The sequence below is a fragment of the Gorilla gorilla genome, chromosome 13, assembly GCF_029281585.2.
Source record: "Gorilla gorilla gorilla isolate KB3781 chromosome 13, NHGRI_mGorGor1-v2.1_pri, whole genome shotgun sequence".
NCBI classification, from domain to species: Eukaryota; Metazoa; Chordata; class Mammalia; order Primates; family Hominidae; genus Gorilla; species Gorilla gorilla.
This window is the reverse complement of record NC_073237.2, coordinates 51149057-51171934: the sequence shown is the minus strand read 5'-3', so window position 1 is coordinate 51171934 and position 22878 is coordinate 51149057. Positions and strand designations below refer to the sequence as shown.

General features: G+C 40.6%; 1 protein-coding gene across 49 annotated transcripts in view; it reads right to left on the bottom strand.

Moving 5' to 3' along the window:
- The window catches only part of MPDZ (multiple PDZ domain crumbs cell polarity complex component), a 174189-nt gene extending 165036 nt beyond the window's left edge, over nucleotides 1–9153 (bottom strand). For 7 of the 49 annotated variants that reach the window (XM_031014565.3, XM_055351022.2, XM_055351035.2 and 4 more), the window contains exons 1-2: nucleotides 8834–9130; nucleotides 6000–6197 (exon numbers count right to left, since the gene is read on the bottom strand). The gene's annotated coding sequence lies outside the window, so the exon portion shown is untranslated. Of the gene's footprint in view, nucleotides 1–102; nucleotides 299–5999; nucleotides 6198–8760 lie in introns of those variants that run through there. The other 42 variants (XM_031014566.3, XM_055351025.2, XM_063696388.1 and 39 more) reach the window with 15 other exon arrangements.
- Nucleotides 9154–22878: the final 13725 nt, after the last annotated feature.

The following is a 22878-nucleotide window of genomic DNA, read 5'->3' as shown; positions in this document are numbered from 1 at the left end:
AAGTAAAATATCTCAACAATGTTTACACTGATTATATTTTGAAAGAATAATTTGAAGAAACTGGGTTAAACAAAATATATTATTAAAATTAATTTCACCTACTTCTGCTTTTTTCTTTACTGTGGCTACAGACAACTTAAAATTACGTATGTGGCTCACATGATATTTCCATTGGCCAGAGCTGATCTAGAATGATGCAGATCTTCCCCTCTCCAACTCTTGGTGTGTTTGATGATCTGAATTGTAACATATACAGAATGGCAATTATTTGAATAATTTCAGCACCAAATTACTCCTTTGTTATCCAATTCACTATATGACTATCATATAAATTTGTCACAGGAGTGACAGATAGATCTATCAAACATGATAAGAATTACAGAAAACATGCAAGTGGGTGAGGAATATTTAGCAAGCAGTCAAAATAAAGCATTGGGTTCAATACTGAAACTACTGTGCTGTGCTTAAACTCTTCATACGGTAGGATACAAAAGTTTATGGAAAGCCTCAATAATCTCCTGACTTTTTACTTAATCATCTCCTATCTTTCAAAATTAAATATTTTTAAATCTTTTTTACAATTACCGGTAGTATTTTTTAAACTATTGACTTACATATTTTGTAGCTCCAACATTTAAATAAGGGCATTTAAATTTTCTGTTATGTTTATCAAAATGGGGCATGAATTTAAGAAGACTGAGAAACACCGTCAAATACAAAAGTCGGACGCACACAGTTGAATCCAAAGGGGATCAGAACATGCCACTCCAAAATATGCTACTTTGGCATCAGTATTATTTTGAACTGAAGGCAAATAGGAAATGGAAGACAGGAGCACTCTCTCCCCTGGCCCTTTCTGTGTAAAAGTAGAACACAAAATTCCCCTTGTAAATGTGACAGAAATGTCCGTTTGTAAAGATGATCATCTCTCCCTTACCAGTGGGAACAACTTTTATCATGAAAATGACGCAAAAACCCCAAATCTATCCTCTTCTTTGGGTCTCTTCTTTTCTGTGTAGCCCCCATGCATATGAAATTAAAAACATCAATTAAATGTTAATCTGTGTTCTGTTAGTTTTAATTCACAGGCCTCACTTATAGAACCTCAAAGAGTAAAATTTTTCCTCCCTCACAAAAGCAAGAATGAATATGCACCATAAGACAACGGAAGTGCAGGAGAGTTCTAAATGACTTAAAAACTCTTTAATGGTATATCCATGCAATGACTACTACTCAGCAATGACCAGTACTAAACTATGAATACAGGCAACATGGATGAATCCCAAAATAATTACACAGTGAAAGAAGTCAGACAAAAGAGAACACACTGTATGATTCCATTTATTTAAAGCTCTAGAGAACGCAAACTAATCTATAGTGACATAAAGCAAATGAGTAGTTTACTTGGAGATGGGAGGGGTGGGTAGAGGAAAGGATTACCAAGGTGCATGAGGAAACTTTCGGGGTTGATGGATATGTTCACTATCTTGATTGTGGGGGATAGCTTCAAAACAGCCAAAATTCAACAAATTGTACACTCTCAATATGTGTAGTTTACTGTCAATTATAACTTATACCACAATAAAACAGTTAAACAATTATAACTTATACCACAATAAAACAGTTAAACACTCCCTCTCACCTCCTTGAGAAAAGGATAGGGGCTGAATAGCTTGACTTTAGCATCCAACAGATGTTCACTGAACATCTTAATGAAGCTAGCTAGGGAGCAATAACCCCGGCCCCAGGGCTATTTCTTCTCGTTTTCCTACCTCAGCCACAGAGCTAAAAATACTTTGTGACTTAGTCTAACCCGATATATATTCAATAGATTAAATCAGAATGAAGAGCCATTCCAATGCTATAGTTTTGTAAAACAGCATAGGATAACTGCATTTCCTAGCCTGGAAAACTGTGAATGTGATGGGAAAGGGTTGGAAGGGTCAGACAACACTCCACTGAATCATATCGATGAGGCCCCTGTAATCCCAAATTAGAAAATGAGGCCGGGTGTGGTGGCTCACGCCTGTAATCCCAACACTTTTAGAGGCTGAGGCGGGGAGATCACCTGACCTGAGGTCAGGCGTTCAAGACCAGCCAGGCTAACATGGTGAAACCCTGTTTCCACTAAGAAAAAAAAAAAAAAAAAGAACAGAAGAAAATGAATGCTGTCCAGAAGTGGATTCAGGCCCGACTTATTAAAATGCAATACCCTGGGAGACTTGTGGGGAGTGAAAAGCAGAGGAGGAAATACATAAGCTTTATGAAATTTACCTAGTAATGCCTTAGACAAAGCAAGACCTATTAAGGGGGCTGCTATGGTCTGAATGTTTATGTTCCCCCCAAATTCATATGTTGACATCCTAACCCCCAAAGTAATGGTATTAGGTGGTGGGGTCTTTGGGAGGCAATTAGATCACAAGGGCAGAGTTCTAATGAATGGGATTAGTGCCCTCATAAAATAGGTACCAGAGAGCAGCCTTGCCCCTTCCACACCACATGAAGACACAGCAAGACGGCATCATCTATGAGGCCCTCACCATTCACAGAATCTTCCAGTGCCTTGATCTGGTACTTCCCAGCCTCCAGAACTATGAGAAATAAATGTATGTTTATAAGGGACCCAGTGTTTGATATTTTGTTATAGCACCCGAAATGAACTAAAACAGGGGCCTAGCAAGGTATAAGAGAAACTGGACATATCATAAATATATCAGAGATGAGTTTTTAAATTGTAGAATAATCATTAATCTTTATGACTCTATCATCATGGTTTTGTTACATTAGTGATATCTTATGAACACAGAAGGATAGCTTCTCATGACCATTTTCTATGACAGTTCCCTGAAGCAAGGTATCCTATGGAGCCACCTGAGTACACAATATAAAGTCACTGTGAAATTAACAATATAGTGAATTGGTTAACAAAGGAGTAATTTGGTGCTGAAATTATTCAAATAATTGCCATTCTGTATATGTTACAATTCAGATTATCAAACACACCAAGAGTTGGAGAAGGGATGATCTGCATCATTCTAGATCAGCTCTGGCCAATGGAAATATCATGTGAGCCACATATGTAATTTTGTATGTAGCCACAGTAAAGAAAAAAGCAGAAGCAGGTGAAATTAACTTTAATAATATATTTTAACCCACTTTCTTCAAATTATTATTTCAACATATAATCAGCATAAACATTGACTATTAACACTTAATTTTAAGCAGAAATCAAAATTTTTAAAAATACATTCTCCACTGGTGTCCTACATGCCACGTGGTAGTGAACTGTATCACACCTCTTCAAAAGACCTGAGACATCAGTTCAAACAAAGGCTATTAGTATCAACTCAAATTATATAACATTTAATAATCTCAGATCAGATTATGCTCATTTAGAAAGGCAGCAATTGGTGAAATCTATTGATCAACAGCTGCTCTATCCATTTGTTATATCAAAATAACTTAAATATCTTCATTTTCAAAATATGTGTCTTGGGGATTTTCTTGTGGGAGTGGCATCTGGGTGATCTAATTACAGGCAAGTTTTCCGTCTTCTTTTCACTTGTACCTTCCATACCTTTTAAAACGTGCTATTTACTAAAATAAATAATTACCTTATGTATTTAATTATCAAAATAATTTTAAAACACAAGCAACAACATTAAGTTTTTTCTTAATTTTTTTTTTGGTAGTTGATGTTACTGGGTTTTTTTTCTTCTTTTTTAATAAATGTTTCATTTTTCACTTTCCCCTCATGCACTTATTTATAGCACCTTGGATCTGGAGGCAGAGTGGTTTACAAGAAAATAACAATGAATGTTGCTTTTGCAGACACAAATAAAACTAAAAGGTGGATAAAGATAAGAATTCCCTAACCAAAACAAATTTAACCACCACAGGCAGACAGGCCAGAAGAAAAAACGTAAGAGTTTGTCTCCTTTTATTTTTTGTTTTTTTTTTAACTTAGCTGGCCAGATCGGGAAGAATGGCTCTAATGGTTTCATTAACTCAACAAATAAAATTGCAACACCTAAAAAACAAAAAAAAAAAAGTTTTTATTTTATGTAACATAAATTCCCTTTTATTAATCATATTTTCCCAAAAGGGGGAAATATTTCTGAAGGAAAAAAGATTATGCCATACATTACCCCACAAAACACGTATAAGACAGACAGTTTTTAGATCAATGGAATTTAAAGAATAAATTCTGTTGTTTTAATCAGACTCAAAAACCACTGAGATATTTACAACACAGTGTTTCAGCTTTGCCAAATTTAGCGCTTTACTATTTTTAAGAACCATTAAAAGAAATATTTTAAGAAAACGACTGCTTTTATAAAACACTTAAAAAGAAAATTAATGCTCTGTCCACAAAAAGGCCACAGAGGCACAATTTCCCAATGAACATCCAGAGAAAGAAAATAAGTGGCCTCAGGCCAAAGATAAAATACCTTTGTCCTCAAATAGCAGTTTCCCTTTCTTGCCAAACATCAAATTACCCCAGTAATGCTCAGACTATGCACTAGCCTCCAATATGAGCTCACTGCCTCAGAGTCTCACTAGTTTACAGACTAAGTCTCTTTGAGAACCTTGTTATGAGCTAAACTGTGTCTCCTAAAAATTCACAGGAAATCCTAATCCCTGTACCTAAGAATATAACTGTATTTGGAGATAAAGGTTAAATGAGGTCACTAGGGGTGGGCTCTAACACAATATGACTGGTTCCCTTACAAAAAGAAATTAGGCTATAGACATACACAGAGGGAGGGCATGTGAAGAAACAGGGAGAACTCAGCCATCTACAAGCCAAAGAGCGAGGTTTGGTAGAAACCAATCCCACCAACACTTTGATTTTAGACTTCCAGCCTCCAGAACTGTGAGGAAATAAATTCCTGTGGTTTCAGCCACTCACTCTGTGGTATTTTGTCAAGGCAGCCCTATCAAACTAATACAGATTTTGGTACCAGGAAATGGGGTGCTACTGTAACAAACACCAAAAATGTGGAAGTGGCTTTGGAACTGGGTAATAGGTAATGGCTACAAACGTTTTAGGGTGCATGTTGGAAAAAGCCCAGATTGCACTGAAGAGGTTAACTCTCAGAAGGAAATGTGACACGGGTTATTGGAAAGTGGAAACTTCAAGAGATAAAATTCAGCCTATATATTTCATTGCTCTCCATTAATTGCTCTTCCCTATCCAAACTTTTCCCCTGGGCACAAATCCTCTATTCCACTCCAGAAATATACAAATTGAATATGCTCTCCAGTACCCACTGACCACTCACACCCCAGCCTCTTCCATACACCATTTCCATTTTCAAGGCAAAACCACTGACTTAAGCTCTACTTCATATCAAAAAAACTTTCATTTCCACCCTCTCATCTCAAGACCAAAGCCTTTCTGTGTCTTATTTACTAACCTCAATGATAAGAGCAACTAATCCCTATACTTAACTACTTTCCTATAATCCCTGTAACATTTTTAACGTGTAAAACCTTTCTGTTATTTCTCCCATTAGATTCCTCCAACTAAGACCCTACACTTCTGGAGCAGAATCATGTTTATTCTGTATTCTCCCCAATGCCTAACCCAATACAACATTCTTCCTAATCCATCTATTACTACCTACTACATGAATACCTCGGATCTTCTCTAGAAACATATCACAGGAAGGCAATGGATTCCTCACCACTGGTTTCCTTTATCGAGAAGTAGTTATTTACCTCCTTAGTCTTATTCTCCCACATGGAATCCCACTAAAATTATTTAATCACAGTGTATCAATTTTACCATGCTAAATATCATTTCCGAACTGTACTTATATAAATGCTCTCCTATGCATGACACTAATTTACAAGAAAAAATGAAACCTTTATTGTTATAAATATGGGGTTGATAATGTACGTAACAATATCAAATGAAATTCTACTTTAGGCCAAATATCTATTTTCAAAAGTACATATAACTGTTTCGGACATATATCATCACTCATACGCACCATCAAGCAGTCCTAAATTCACCAGGAAGTTGTCTGCTTCTTCTCTTTAAAGTGTAGGATCTTTCTCTGGCAGATGTGCTATTTGCTCTACCATATTTGGGGACATTCCAGTCCAACTTTGCCTCAAAATATTTCATGAAATTCAGAGTACTTTGTACGTTTCCAAATACACAAAATGTAGCCAACCTGCAACTCAACCTGAGAGAGACAAGACTATGTCAGATCTGGGATGTAATCTGGAGAAAATAATCTGCCTCTAACTGAGGGTAGTTACCTTCCAGGCAATTCATTGTTCCTCTCCAGCTTTTAAATCCCTTAATCTCAATTCTAGACAATGGATTCACTTGATCATTTGTCAAGCAAAATCTCTCCACCCTAGCAGTTAAAAACTAAAAGTGGCCAACTAGACCTAAATCCATGTAAAGTTACATATCAAGGATTTCCAAGAGTCTCTCTGAATAGCTTCAACTTGTAGAAATATACTAAACTCTGAGACCAGCCTCTATTCCTCACGGTTAGGTACATTTAAATGCATCTGAAAAGGAAAGGTGTCTTTAACGGCCAACCAGAGCAATGTCTAGGTGATAGGACTTTGAAGCACACTAAAAACTGACTAAAGATCCCTCCCTTTCCAAGCCACAACCATCAGGCCTAGTCAATAAAAAGGAGTGTGGTAAAGGGACAAAGAAAACCAGAACTAGAGAAGGTAAGTGAAAAGAATAAACACAGAAAGGATCAAAGGAAAAAAAAAGGAACATATGTAAGAAATAAGGTACACCATAATCTATTAGTAATATGTTGAGAATAATCTTCATTAGTTTGTTTTGGCAAATGAGATAGGGAAGAAGAATGGAGAGTCAAGGGGTACCCAAAACTAGTTTTGCCTACATTGCACACAAGGGTACAGGTGCCTCCATCCAAAGCTTGGTATTGTATTAGAAGATCAAGTCAAGGAACGTTTTGCTAGGCTTTTATTTTTATTTTTTATTTATTTACTTATTTATTGAGTCAGAGTCTCGCTCTGTCACCCAGGCCGGAGTGCAGTGGCGCGATCTCGGCTCAATGCAACCGCTGCCTCCCGGGTTCAAGCGATTCTCCTGCCCCAGCCTCCCTAGTATCTGAGACTACAGGTGCCAGCCATCACGCTCCGCTAATGTTTGTATTTTTAGTAGAGACAGGGTTTCACCATGTTGGACAGGCTGGTCTTGAACTCCTGACCTTAAGTGATCCACCCACCTCGGTCTCCCAAAGTGCTGGGATTACAAGCGTGAGCCACTGCGCCTGGCCAAGTTTTGCTAGGTTTTTTAAACACTATTGTTGGCCAAAATTCCATCAGGTGCTAAGGCATACATTATACAAATTTAGATGGTTCCAACATTACAAGATGTTCATTGTAATCACTCATACCCAAATTCAAGATGTAAAACTCCCAAGCCCGAAACCATCACCTCCTCCTCGTTAGTTTTCAGATAAGGTGTTATTTATTCTATAAAGGGTAACCTAAACCAGGAATTTCTAGGGAAACACGAAGGGGATGTTTACATCAAACTGTCTACAAGGCAGGACGAGGCAGTCTGATCACTTATCAGATTCCTTTCTCTATGACATCAAGGAACATGGAGAAGTTTTCCTTCTATGCTAGTGAAGTCATGGTCCTCTTATCTATCTGATGATACCTAGGAAACACTAGCCTCCAACCGCAGCCCCTACTGCAAAAAGGCAAGTCAGTGCCCATTGCCGGGGTCTTCCCAAGCGGAGCACCTCAAAAGCCGCACCGCGCAGTAGAGGTCTCCAGGGGCCCCCACTCGCCCCCAGTGACTACGCAGCGGCCTCTACCTCCCGCCGGCGCCTGGCCACTTCTCCTCCCCCGCAGTCTCCGCTTGATTTCCATGTGACTGCAGGGAAGAATAGCCCAGCCTTTGTGCCTCTGCAAAGAATGCAAACAAAAATGTACACCATCACCACCCAACAAACGCGCAACTCCGCAAGACACAAAGCGTCTCCCAAACATCGCTTCCCTAGTAACATCCGGCATCCTGGGGCTGCCAAATCGCAGACAAAGGCGCCCATCAGCGCAGGGGGTGAGGAGACTAAGGGAGAGACAAGACCAACATGCTCCCACCAATGGGAGCGGCGGTTAAAAGGGCACCGGTGCCAGGGGTGAGGGACGGGGCACCGGTACCAATTAGCGGCTCGCCTCGGGGTCCCCGCGGCTAAGGCGAGAACGCAGGACCAGAAGCACTGCTGCCCACTCTCTACCGCAACCCGCACAACCCGGGAAAACGTAACGGCGGATGGGGCGTCCGGGAGCGGCCCCTGCAGCGGAGAGCAACAGGCTCCCGCGCCCTGGAGGCCTGGTCTGCGCTCCGGACCCCCAGGCTAACCCACCCCCAGCCCCCTGACACCAAGACTGTGCCCCTCTGGGTCAAGGAAAAGGAAAAACTTTTAAACCTCTTAGCGAGAGCAAAAGAAAGGGGTGGGGGGGAGCTGGAAGGTCTAGGATTATCCACCGCGGGGCTGGGGGGAGTGGAGACTTGCGAGTAGCAAAGGAAACTTCTAGACCCCATCCTTTTAAAAAGCCACAACAGCGGCTTCCGCGAAGCGCCCGGCCGCGCGGGGTGGGGAAAGCGCACCGCCCCACCGCCCCACCGCCCCACCGCCCGCCGCCACCCCTACCCCCACCCCCACCCTCACCCCATCCCCGCCCCCACCCCCACCCCCACCCCCACCCCCGCGCGCCGAGCCCCGGGCGCCCGCGCACCTTCCCCGCCGGCGCGCGCGCAGAGCGCGGGGGCGCGCCTCGGCCTCTGGGCCGGGGCTCAAGCGCCGCTTACCCGGCTCGCGGCGCCCGCCCAGGGCCGCGACGCGAGGGGGCGGAGGACTAGGGAGCAGGGGTCGCCGGGGCCTCTGGATGCCTCGCCTCGCCCACGCTCGCTGTCTTCTCTTCTGAAGTAACGGCCCGGCGAGGAGCTTCAGGATCAGAACGCTCAGACACTCACGCGTGACTGAGAAACTTAATCCCGCGGCGGCCCGACGCCAGCCTAGCGCTCCGCCGCGCCCCCTCCCCCAGCGCGCGCCGCACTTGCGCCGACCGGGGCTGCCGCGGAGGAGGCGGCGGCGGGGCCCAGGCTGCTGGGGCTGCCGTGACGCCTGCGACCGGCGGGGCGGCGGGCGCGCCTTGGCCAATCAGGGGACGCGGCCGAGCAGGCCTGTGTGGGGTTTTAAACTCGCTCCTGGGCCGCTCGGCCTGGGGTGTGGGTAGTGGACTTGTGAGGTGGTCAGATAAAATATAGGCTGCTCTGTTAAATGGGAATTTCAAATAAAAAAAAAAAGGAATAATTTTAGTACAAGTATATCCCATGCAATATTTGGGACGTACTTATACTAAAAAGTTCTTCGTTGTTTATCGGAAATTCAAATTTAATGGCAGTCTTGTATTTTTATCTGCCGATTTTGTCAGCCTGCGGAAACTGATAGCCTGTTTCTAGCTCCTCAGATTTTCCTTATGTGCACTGCCCTGTGGATGCTTTCTGCATGGGTAGCTTACTGAATGGCATAGGATGCTTATGAGAAGCGCTTTAATCAGAAGGGTGGGGGCAGTCGTCTCACTTTCTAAGTAACTTTTCGCACATCAGGGTGCATTCTTAGTCTGATGATCCAATTAAAAAGCAAAAACAGTAAACATGGAAAAGTTATTAGAGTTGCATGGCCCCAGGAAGAACAGATATTCATTTCTATTTTGTGCCACTTAAGATTTTCTTTCTGTTATCCTCAATTTGGAAGTCCCACGAATTTTTTTCTGCATAAGAAACTCTTTTTCAAAATATCCCTCTGATATTAGAGTATAGGACCAAAGGATACTCAGAAGTCCAATTTAGAACATTTAAAAGAATTTCTTTTAATATTCTGAATAAAAATACTTTTTTCTCATATTCCTTGGACTTTCAAACACATTCACAGCTGTTGACCTCTCTCTTCCTAGAGTCCTCCCCACCCCATCCCTCTTGTAATTCCATGCAATCACACTCTTGGTTTTGCTTCTTCCGCTTAGTCAGGGGCGGATGTATGGGCTCTGAAGCTTGTACAATTGGGAGCTCTGCTTTAACCAAAAAAAAAAAAAAGAATCTTTCTTTAGAAAAATTCAAAAAATAAATGCCCATGTAAACACATTGCTAGGGTTGCTCCCAGGCAAGAGAAGAACCCGGAACGTTAAGCTACATCAATTTCCAGGTAGATCTGCCTCTGTCCCCAGGCCACTCTTCAGTCTTCTTTGCCTCCTCTCCCCCAATCTTTAGATGCTGGAATTCCTTAAAAATCAGTTACGGGCCCTCTTTTCCTTTTAACTCTTACCTCTAAATACATTTTCACTTCTAGCTTATGATCTAGTAGCTACAGAATCTTACATTTATACCTTCAGATTTATCCATATATTCAAGTGTTTATTTGACTTCCCTGTTTGCTTGTCTCAAACCTAGATTGCAAAAAAAAGAAATGCAACCATGATATTTCTGCTCAAGCCTGGTCATCTTGTTCAGTGTCCCAGTGAATGGAACTGCCATAGATGCTACATGATTCCCACAAACTACGATAAACCCATTGTGATGCATTCTTATTGTACCCTATGCTTTTGCTTCATAATATTTATCCTACTTTGTAAATATGCATTTAATTTTGTGATTATGCAATGTCTCTTCCCTCTTCAACTATAAACTCCATGAGAACAGGGGCTAAGTCACCATTTTATCCTCAGAGCCTAGTAAAAACTTCACACTTGGTTGGCACTCATATGAAATAGGATGAATATACGACTGCAAGAATGAATAATTTCTCCATATAACTTTTGTGTTCTTGTCATAGAGTCACCTCAAGGCATCCCATTTGGAAAGGATTTTCTTATTGCTTAGAAATTCCAAAGGGCTCCTCCTGTTTGAATAGCACTTCTACTTGTCAGTTTTCAAATCTGGTCATTCTCAAATACAAAGGAAGTACGTGCATGAAATGTTAGCTGCTGGGGTAGTGTAGGAGGAAAAGAATTTCATAACTAGCTACTGAAGGAATTCTTTGAGTCCTAAAATTTTTAATGGCATTTTTTATATTGAACCATAGGGAAAGAGCCCATAAAACTGAATTAGAGGAAAGTTTTAGAAATTTAATTCCCTGGTTTATTGTGGATAAATGAGATTAAAACAAATAATTTTACCTTGGTTTAAAAGGTGCTATTGTTCTAGTCTCCTTTAGCGAAGCAAAGCCCACATGCCCTCTTTAAACAGCAGTATATCAGAGGATAAAAAGGCATCTGGTTTAGATTAGTCCTTGCATAAAATTATCCAGAGTTTGGGGATAATTCCACCCTGAAGCTTCTCCTTTTGAAGTTAACCCGTATAGCTATTGCTCTATTCTCTTTAACTTGTTCTAATCCAGAAAACCTAAGATTTTCTAGAAATCCACCAGGGATGTATTGCACTAGTTTAAAAAAAAATATCTAAAATAAAAGTTAAAAACATTAAGTTGAAATAAAATCTTGCAGAGAAAGACAAAGTGTAAAGCAGATAGAGTAGAGGTGCTCTACTCTATGGGATGGGTTGAAACCCCATATGTAAATAGATTAATAATGCTTTCTATTTCATGTTAATACAGGCTCTGGGGTCATTCCACCTGTATCCTCAGTGAGGCATTCTCCACAATAATTTGTTTTTCTCAAATTTGAGTCATATTCAGAGGACTTTTATAAGGGAAAAAGTCCTGGAAACTTCTAAGATTGGTTTAAATTATTATTGTTGGTTTATTATTGTTCATCATAATTGAACAAGTACAAATATAAACTATGTATATGATATTATTTTACATTTGTGGCTCCTCTCCAACTCTAAAACTAGTGAAAGGCCCAGGTTGTCTACTCAAAACCTTTAACGGCTGCTGAAAAGACAGATCCTGGAAATTAAACTTTTGATCCACCAAAATAACAGAGGATTCTTTTAGTTGCCTGCTGAGCACACAGTCTTCATTCTGCTTTTTAACAGCAGATAGCCAAGACGTAGGTGAGACCCCCATGCTGGGAGATGTTACTACAGAACTGCAGGGTTAGAACTCTGTATGAACCAAATCCTTTCCCAAGGACTAAGTGATTTGGGGTAATCCTAATAGTGGGATGATGGGCTATTTTTATCACCTTTAGCCAGCAGTGACTCTTATTAATAATGCAGCATTTAAATGCAAACTAGATGGCATGCTTGCCAGTCCCTCTACCTAAGGGATATCTAATATATAACAACCGTGCAGTTTTAGTTTATTATAGTTTGTAGATTTTTTATGTTGTCTACTGGCTGACTGACTATGGTTTCAATTTGCTTCAAATGTCTCAATTAAAAGAAGAGTTCAGATAAATTTTTTTTCAGTTTGTTCAATGTTAAAAAGCATTTTAAATAATCCTTAATTTTTTCTCTCCAATGAAAACAAGTCAAGGTTGAAAAAAGAAGATAAAGAAGAAAGAGAAGAACATTAGGATAATGGATATATATATATGTGTCTAGGAGAAAGCCATTAGGGGGAGAGAATGACTAAGAGAGAATCCCAGGAATGAGAAAAATGTAAAAATTATTTCTCTTTTGAGAACATACAGAGTAATCTGTCTCTCTTCATATAACAAACTGTTTATAGAGAGATAAAGCCTCTGAAATCTCCAGTGTGTCTGATTAGGCCTCATCTCTCTAAGCATGAAAAAAGGGCATTGGGAGGTCATGACCTTCTGACCTTGAATTCATTTGCATTTGTACCCACAAAATTCTAACTCTGTAAGGAAATTCCAGGAGAAAGCATTGGGGCCAGGTTAATTTTAGGGAGAAACACATCCAAACTCTTCCAGAATCTGTGCCTCAAGTTTATGCCAGCTAGAATGACATTTTGAAATATCTTACAAAATATCTTCCCTGTTATGCATACTCTGAGGGCATAAGTGAGTTATCCAAAAAAAAAAAATCAAGAAAAACAATAACAATAGTGAAAAGAATTTGTTCAAGTTGCATAGTATCTTTTAGGTAATACTCCCCCTTCATGATGGCAGAAAGAACAGAGGGGAAAAAATTGAGCTATTGAAAACACCACTGAGTCAGTGGATTACATCTTACCTGGAGCCCACTCCATCTCGTCTTTCCACTTGTATGAGCCAATAAATTTTTTTTAGTTCTTAAACTAGTTTGAATTGAGTTTTCTGTTGTTTGTAACTAAAAGCATTCAAACTGATGAAATACACATATTAAGCCACTCACGGTGAGCTAGACAGGTACTTTTAAGTTTCAAGGAACACACTGAGATTACCTCAGTTAGTCGGAGCTTATTAAAGGATAACTAGGAATATAAGGAAAACATGAGTTTCCACTGGTGAACAGCCAGGTCTCACAGAAAATGTGACATCTTTCTGGTCACAACACAAACACACAGAAACAAAAGGTCATTTCAGAGGATGCATCTCTAGAGATGAGATTTTCTTACAGTCTGTGTGATTCTACCATAATTATAATCCAGTATACCTCTGTCCCTATGTATCTAGCTTTTCTTCTTCCTCTAATGTTTGTTTATATTGGGTCCTTGAAAGTCTGGTAATTGTGGATGGTCTGTTTATATTTAATAATGAGGCAGTGAGCAGTGTGGGGCTCTGTGCATACCGCAAGGCTTTGTTGACTTGTACTTCACTTCCGAGAAAGCATTACACTCAGGGGCTCCTCCATTCCAGAATAAAGAAGTCTTTACTCCATAGCCATTTGATGTCTTTTGAGAGGACATTTCTGGATGTTTGCCTGAGAAATAGATGCCTGGCTGCCAGGAGTTACATATGGAAGCTATGTGTGCATGCGTGTGTGTCTAGAGTGTGCATGTGGGTGTTTATGTGTGTGTATCTGTGCATGCCTGTGGTGGTGGTGATAATGTCGGTTGTTCCAATACCCAGCTTTTGCTCCTGACATTTTACTTCCACTCTCCATTGTGCCTAGGATTTCAATGTTACCAAGCTTCTCTGCAGTTTTGGTGGATAGGATAGCTCCCTCCTCTGCTGTAGTATCATAGACCTAGGACACTGCTTCTCAAACTAACTGCAAAGGGTCAGGTGATTTGTTTTTTAATTTCCAATGTGTCACTGACCAATGCACTAAAAATAAATTACTAGAAAAATGACATGCTTGGATGTTGTGTCAGTGTTCAATTGCTATAAAGATTTTTAAAGGTTAAGTTTTAATTTTTGTGTGTGTGGACCAGGCTGCAGACCACACTGTGGGGAGCATTACTCCAGGTGTAATGCATACAGAAACAATGCATCACGCGGGTGCTTGTTTAAAATGCAGAATTTCGGCATCACCTCGACCTACTGAATCAAAATCTTCAATTTAACCAGACCCCCAGGTGATTTCTATGCACTTTAAAGTTTTTAGGGAGTTTCCACTCCATCTGTTTTTTGTCTTCCAGGAACGTGCTGCTGTATTGCTACCTAGAAAGCCTTTGCTTCAGAGCTTCAGACAGCTAGCATCTTCTCCTCATTCAAGTCACTGGTCAGATGACACCACTGTAGAGAAGACGTCTTTGGCTCACCAGTAAGTTAGTAGCCCCTTCTCACCTCACATTGCCCTGTATTATTATCTCTGCAGCATTTATCACTATTTAAAATTGTTGCAGTCTCCCTCCTGTCTCCTACCACCATCCAGCTAGAATGTAAGCTCAATGAGAGCAGAGATTTTGTCTGTCTAATGTCCTGTCCTTTCCCCAGTGCCAGCACAGTGCCTGGCAGGTAATAGGCACTCCATGCTGCCTACACTCTGCTTCTTCGTTCCTCAGGAATTCTGCTCACTCTGAGCTTCTGTGTATTGCTTTCTCTGTATGTCTCTGAGTCTGTAATAGGAAGCCCAACTCAAACTGGCTTATAAAATTAAAAAGATGTTGGCATATGTAACAGGAAAGGTACAGAGTAAATGCAGTGATTAGGTATAGTTCAGTGAGGGTGCAGGCCCCAGCTCTCTCTGATTCTTCTGCAATAATCAGAAAGAACTTCTGATTCTTCATGTGTCAGCTTATGGCCAAGCTGATCACTAGATAACCATCTCAGTTCCAGCTCTCAGATGCACAGAGAGTTATGTCCAGAGACCATCCATTGCAATCTCTCTCTTTTTAAAGAGTAACTCGGCCAGAAACCTCCAGCAGTATTCCTCCAGCATTCCTTAGGCTGAATTGGATCATAGGCCTGTTTCTAAACATATATGCACGTGGTATAATTACAAGCAATAAAATGCGCAGATCTGAAGTGTACAAGTCAATAAGTTTTGACAATTATATACGCCCCCCATAGACAGTAACCAAACCATGATGTAGAATGGTCCCATCACCCCAGAAAGTGTCCTTGTGTCCTTTCCAATCAACCAGGAGTAGTAACAGTGCCTTGCCAAGCCATATTGAAATCTGAAACAAAAGGAACAACAGCAATAGTGATCCTGTCTTTAAGATGTTGATGTTTTATTCATTGTGGATTTTTTACATATTTTTAAATATTACATTAAAATATGATTCTTCTTGATTACTGGGGTTGTTTGGTATTCCCTCCTTTAATTTTGTGCCCAGGAAGACGCCTCATTCATCTCACTTGCCTCTCCCTAGTTCCAGCCCCACAGCTTTTAATTCTCTCCATATGATCTCTTTGTATGGTCTTCTCCATATGGTGGCCTTCTTCATGAAAGTCAAACTTCTTTGATGGCAGCTGAAGGCTCCCAGAGCAAATGGCCAAGAGAAGTCACCAGGCCAGCTGCATGCCTTGTCTAATCTTGCCTTGGATGTCACACAGTGTCACTTCTGCCATAGTTCATTTATTGAGGCAGTCACAAAGGCCCACCAGGCACACACAAAAAAGGACATAGACCCTATCTCTAGATAGAGAAGTGTCAAAGAACTTGCATGAACCCTATTACTTTTATAGCCATTTTGAGGGTTTAGTGAATAGCCCTTGTTTTTGAGTGTTAAATATCCCTGTACAAATTTTTGAAAAAAAAATGTATCTTGCATTCAATTTAAAGCATCTCGTCTTTGCCCTCAGGTTTAGTTGATTGTTGGTTTAATTCACCCTGACTTCTCTCAATTTACTCACTGCTGTTTCTAACTCTTCTAAGTTTAGGTTAAGGAGCTGGGGATGAGATGAAAAGGAACAAAAATATCTTTTTACTTGGCTGAGTGTTGAAAACTGTCTTCTATGGCAGATCTCCAAAGGCTGGCACTTTCTCTTATGGGGCGGTTTAGTGAATTGTTTGGAGACCTTCTCCACTCTGGCTTCTTCGATCTCTACCTTTTATGGGGATGATGTAACGTTCCTGATGACCTCATAAGATTCGCCTTCAAATCCTGCTTTCCTGGTACACCCCACACAGACTCTTCCTGATAGGGTCCACTCATCCAAGCAGGCAGTTTTTCTGGGAAGTCCTTTCAAAATGGTGCTAGTCTAGACACACTACCTTCCAAGTTGCCTGTAGGTGTCACAGAAAAACTCAGCAACTCAGCCTCACCCAAATCTACAGATTTTTCTTGGACCTGCCATCTTAGGCAATTCTTGGCAGCCTCCCACATTCAGACCTTTGTAGGGTAGAGTCAGGTGGTAAACTCTGTGCTCTCCAAACTCTGGGGGATCCAGATCAACTTTCTGTGAAGACTTTCTGCCATGCTGTGTTTCAATAGCTGCACTCGAAATTTCCTTTATCCACAGTGAAAACAGAAAAAAACTAGTGAAATTGGCTATAGTTTCTTTACTGCCTTTCTCCTCCAACTTCATTTGCTTCTGACTTACTTTTTTGCATATCTTTTTGCATCTTGCATTTAGTGCTTTTCTTCTAGATCCAACATTTCTGCGAGTAGTGTGTGAACTTAGCAACCCACTAACCTTGACCCAACCACCAAAAACACACTTTTTCAACTGCTTTAAGGCCATCTTTACCCAAATAACTTTTGCACTAGTTTGCCTGACTTGATATAGTTTGGATCCAACAAATATTCTCACATAGTTTCTTCTTCCTGATGTTTTCTCTTCTCTTGGATTCCAAGTAATTCTTCTCTCCTGCTTGTTTCCTCCCAATCTTCTTTCTGCATATAAAATTAGTTTTAAAATGTTTTATTATTCTCCATGTTGGTATTACTTTTATTTTTAGAGCCTTCTGAGAAAGAAAAATTATTCTTATCAAAATGGTTGTACCTTGAAATCTTGACATTTTGATTATAGCCACTTTATCAAAGCAAAATTTTTAATTTATACATTTTGTCATTGCTCAGATTCCCTAGGAAACATGAAGTTTACTGGAGAATAGCCTTGGAGTCAACAACTGGGTGAGGGGATTGTGAAAGTAGAATTGGGCAAAGAGAGGCATCAAATGTTACAGTATGAGGCAAAGGCTTCAGTAGATCCTATATGGTATTCTGGAACTAACAGGGCCCTTTAGAGTTGTCCCACCTTGATGAAAAGGGTTGGCCTTTGATAGGCCTACAGAAATTGCCTAATTTATTAAAAATTATTCCCAAAGATTGTTTCAACATTATCATCCTTATCTACACCTTTGTGGACTTTGCTGAAACTGCTTTTCCTAATTCTGTAGTTGGTTTTCAAGAGTTTTTCAATTAAAATGTAATTATGTTGAGTGGATTTATTACAGATAGTTAGACAGGCATGAGCCGGGCAGGAGAGGCCTCTTCCTCCATCCACTAGGAGTGTTGGGTGATGGTTCAGCAATTACTTCTGATTGCTGATTGCCAATGTGATACATTGGCAGCCAGCACCAGGGAGAGGCTATTTCCTCATGGTCCACACCTGTTACACTACAGTGTTCATTGATTGCAGACGCCAGGTGGACACAACTTCCCAGGTGTACACATTAAGAGACAAAATGGCAGAATAATGACTTTCTGGGACTACTCCAGCAGAAAAGGGAAGAAAGCCTCAGAAAGACATGCGTACAACTTCCTAAACACACTGTGCATGCTCACTTCCCAAGGGTAAGGAGGGCACTGCACATGCAGGCAGTCCACCCTATGGGAAGAATCATGTGAAAGGAGCCAGTCTATAAAGTCCTAGGATCAAGGTTAAACATCGCACTTAATCTTCAGGTGCCCGCCTGGGTCTCTTCCAAGCGTACTTTCCTTTCTTTCCTGTTTTGAGCCTTTTCAAATACTCTTCCACATACCTGCTCTGAAATTTGCCTTGGTCTCTTTTTCTGCCGTATGTCCCTCAGTTTAATTCTTTCTTCTCAGGACGCAAGAATTTGTTGCTGCAGACCTGTACAAATTCACCACTGGTAACTCAGATACCTTCCACCAGTAACAGGTCCTGCCAACTTCCTTCCTTTCTATGCACAATGGGCTAGGGCAAATCCAGTCAGAACATTGGGTAAATGGTGCAATCCTGAGTACAGCAAGATTAGGGTACAGTCAACCCATAAAAGTGTTTTCAAGTGGAAGGAGACAAAAGGATGACTGATTCAAGCCTAGGAAAACACAAATAAAGATCAAGTCCAAAGGTAGAAGGAGGGTAATCAACAGGAAAGGTAGTTGGATATCAGGAGCAGGACAGAAACTGGAGTGGGGAAGAAACTAGGGCAGAGGAAGAGTAGGACACAAACAATGCAATTGCTCCAAATAGCACCCAGTGACCACAGTTTGCCTATATTGGTCATTTAGCCTTGAATATTTGGTGAATAAACTTGTTAGCATGGCTTAAAAGTATATAAAAAAGAGGAAACATTTTCATACTTGGGGTTATTTCAAGAGAAAAAGTATAAGCCAAATAGGAAATCAGACCAATATTCATTCTGTGTAAAACAGGCCACGATTATAGAATCTAAGAAAGCAAGCCCTGGACTCAAAAAGCTTTAGTTTGGCTCTGGAGCCAGGACTTAACTTCCTTGGGCAAATTGCTTAACTTTCCTAAACTCGTTTCCCATCTGCAATGACAATGACACTATCTGACAGAATTGTGAAGAGTCAGAGAACTAACCCTTGTAAACTGCAAACACAATGCCTGGTATGTAATAAGTGCCCATCAGTAGCTAGATATGATGATGGTAATGCTAATGGTGATAATGGTAATGGTGATGATTATGAAGAAGAAGATAGAGTGATTATTATTATTTGAGACAGGATCTTGCTCTGTCACCCCGGCTGGAGTGGAGTGATAGAATTCTGGCTCATTACAACCTAGACCTCCCAAGCTCAAGTGATCCCCACAGAGTAGCCTCCAGAGGCTCAGCCTCCAGAGTAGCTGGGGCTACCTGCATGCACCACCACACCTGGCTAATTTTTTTTTTTTTTTTTTTTTTTGTAGAGACAGGGTCTCACTATGTTGCCTAGGCTGGTCTCAAACTCCTGGACTCAAGCAGTCCTCCTGCCTCAGACTCCCAAAGTACCAGGATTACAGGCATGAGCCACCACACTGGGCCTAGAGTAATTTGAATGGCACCTGTAACATACTCCTGTCCCCAAATGTCTACGTCATTGTCCTGTAAATGCTAATCATTTTCTTCTGGATTTAGGTTGTAAAAATGTTAATGGACCTTGTAATGCAGAATTCTCATAAGCAAAACATTTTTATTGTAACAGAAAATTTGCTTCCAGATCCTTTCCTATATGATAACTAGGAAAATGATAAAGATAAAAATCCAGGCAAAATGCCTGAGTACCTACGGCCTAAGAAGTTTAATTAACTGAACCAAAATCTCAAAGCTACAAAGTATTAAGGTAGGAGTTTTAACCCCTCCAGTCTGAGCTTAGAGCAGTGGTTTGAAGTCCTCATTGTGAATCAGAATGCCATGAATGATTTAAAAAACCATACAGATTCCCAATTCCACCTCAGATCTCTCTTTCTGTTTAGTTTAAGTAATTTCCCCCAAATGATTCTAATGTGTAGCAGTGCTGAGACATACTGGAGGAACCCAGAAAGAAAAATAAAAGGTGAGTTATGCCAATTTTAATTTGAAATTAAAAAAAAATGTATTTCAACATCTGTCTTACTTAGGAGACCTAGCATGGCTGCTACACTCTGGCAAAAATCCGTTCTAGAAACAAGAGGAAAGCATGGATTTGGAAGTCAATAACAATGGTGGGGGGGCAGTGGTCCCTGCTACTCCAGAGGCTGAGGCAAGAGGATTGCTTGAGCCCAAGAGGTTGAGGCTAGCCTGAACAATATAAGGAGACCTCATCTCAAAACAAACAAACAAGAAAACGGCAGCAAAGACATGAGATACTATTGGTGGGTGGGAATTGAATTGCAGAAGCCTCGAGTAAATTAGCTACAGATCAATGTGGAAGGTTTTTTGTTTGTTTGTAAATCTGCAAAGGAGAAGAAAAAACATCATAATAAATACTCATGTACCTATCATCCTGATTTATCAACTGTTTATACCTTGCCACACCCATTCCATCCCCCTCAATATGGGCACACACACTTTCCTTCTGCCAAATCATCTACAAGTAAGCTACAGACGTCATGAAACTATATTCTTAAATGCCTGTGTAAGAACAGTCTCTTACACAGCAACATCCTTATTGCCACACCTAAAAAAATCAGCTCTTAGCTGGGTGCAGTGGCTCACGCCTGTAATCCCAGCACTTTGGGTGCTGTGTAATCCACAGGCAGGTGGATCATGGGGTCAGGAGATCGAGACCATCCTGGCTAACACGGTGAAACCCCATCTTTAATAAAAATACAAAAAATTAGCCGGGCATGGTTGCAGGTGCCTGTAGTCCCAGCTACTTGGGAGGCTGAGGCAGGAGAATGGCGTGAACCCAGGAAACACAGCTTGCAGTGAGCCCAGATCGCACCACTGCACTCCAGCCCCTGGGCAACAGAGCGAGACTGTCTCAAAAAAAAAAAAATCAGCTCTCAGACTCCTGGGCTCAAGCAGTTCTCCTGCCTTGGCCTTAAGCATTAATTTGATATCAGTATCCAAAAGATAGTCACAATCAAATATTGTAACCATATTTAAAGAGTCATTCTTAGCTGTGTTTTAAAATCCCAGCATCCAAACAGAGTTCGCATTGCATTTGGTTGTTTTGTCTTTGTAGTGTATACACATGACCACCGCCACCAATCCTACTCCCTGATTTCTCTCAGCTTTTCATTAAATTGAATCCTTTGAGAAACCCAGGCCAATTGTCTGTAGAATATCCCATATTCCAGATTTATCAGATTTTTTTCTCATGATCAGACTAAAGTCAATGTCTTTGGTAGGAATATTATAAATGATGTATACTTTCAACTACATTATATTAGGAGGGAATACTATCAGGCTATCCCATTAGTGACAATTCCACGCTTGACCACTTGGGTAATGGAGTGACCCCAAATATCTCCATTGCAAATGCATATTCTCCTCTTGGTAATGATTGATAAATCTATGATGTGATAAACTGGAGCCATGTGAACAACCTATTTCCCAACAAACTTCAATCCATTAGTTTAGTCATTCTTGGCTGAATAAACTATTAAATTGTAGGTACCCCATTAAACTAAAAATTGTGGTTTTTGTAATAATGTTATTCTTTGTGTGTGCTAGCTAGTGGTTTTTTTGTAAAGATGAGTTTTTCCTTTTTCTCCTTGGGCATTCTCTCTTTCATTTTTATATGTATATATATAGTGCTGTAATATCAATTATTTATTCTATAGAATTATATGTTAATATGCATTATATAATATCTTATTTATTTACAACTAAATGTCGGTATCCATTACTGTCATTATTCTTTTTTTGGTTGTCAAGTTGTCTCAAATTTGTCCAATGATAATCCCTTGAAAATGCTGACTGCATCTTTTTGAGATGATACCATTAATCGTGAGCACTTTTTATTTCCTGAAATAAGATATTCCAGGCTAATCTTTTACTTTCTTTTTCTTTCTTTCTTTTCTTTTTTTAAAGACAGGGTCTTGCCCTTTTGTTCAGGCTGGAGTCCAGTGGTGTGATATCAGCTTACTGCAACCTCCACCTCCCGGGCTCGACGATTCCTCCCACCTCAGCCTCCCAAGTAGCTGAGACTACAGGTGTATGCCACCACACCCAGCTAATTTTTCTAATTTTTGTAGAGATGGAATTTTGCCATGTTGCCCAGGTTGGTCTTGAAATCTTGGGTTCAAGCAATATGCCTGCCTTCTCCCAAAGTGCTGGAATTACAGGCATGAGCCATCATGCCTGGCCTTACCTTTTACTTTCTTTGTCCTAGTCCTGGAATTGGCCATTTCTCCAAAGGGGCCTGTTTTCTTTCATGGGGGAATAATATATAGAAACAGTCTAGATATTAGGGGTGCAGGAGAATTCTGTCTCTCAACAATGTGTCTTAGGGATAATCACTGTCTGCTTGCCACTTCACTGCAGAAATTGGCAGCAAAGCTCAGCCTGCCAAGGACTACTTGTAATATTTCAGCAGCACAAAGAGTTGATGAAAGCAGATAAGAATGGTCCAGGCTCCCTCAAGCATTCATGTCTAATCCTTTTTTCCTCTCCAAAGCCTCCGGACTGGTGGATTATAACCTAGCAAGACTGTTTCTGTCAATGTTGTTTATCCCTAAGGGGTTAAGTGTTGAAGGTTGATGAGCATTTTGGCTGGAGGAGGGATAGCAAAGCCAATTGAGAAACAGAGATTCTGTGGTGCCTAGGGCACTCTGCCTTGGGGCTCATGCCCTTCCCTCTTTTAAAATTTACTGACAATGATTAGAATATGGTCTTCTCCTTTATTTTTATCAGCAGAGATATCAGTCTGTTGATGCCTCGAGGGAATGTAAACTCACAGGGCAAAATAACTAGACAAAGGAGAAAGAAATAGCTATTAAAACAACAACATTAAAAATACAACATGATTTCTGAATGTATTTAAGAAGATAAAG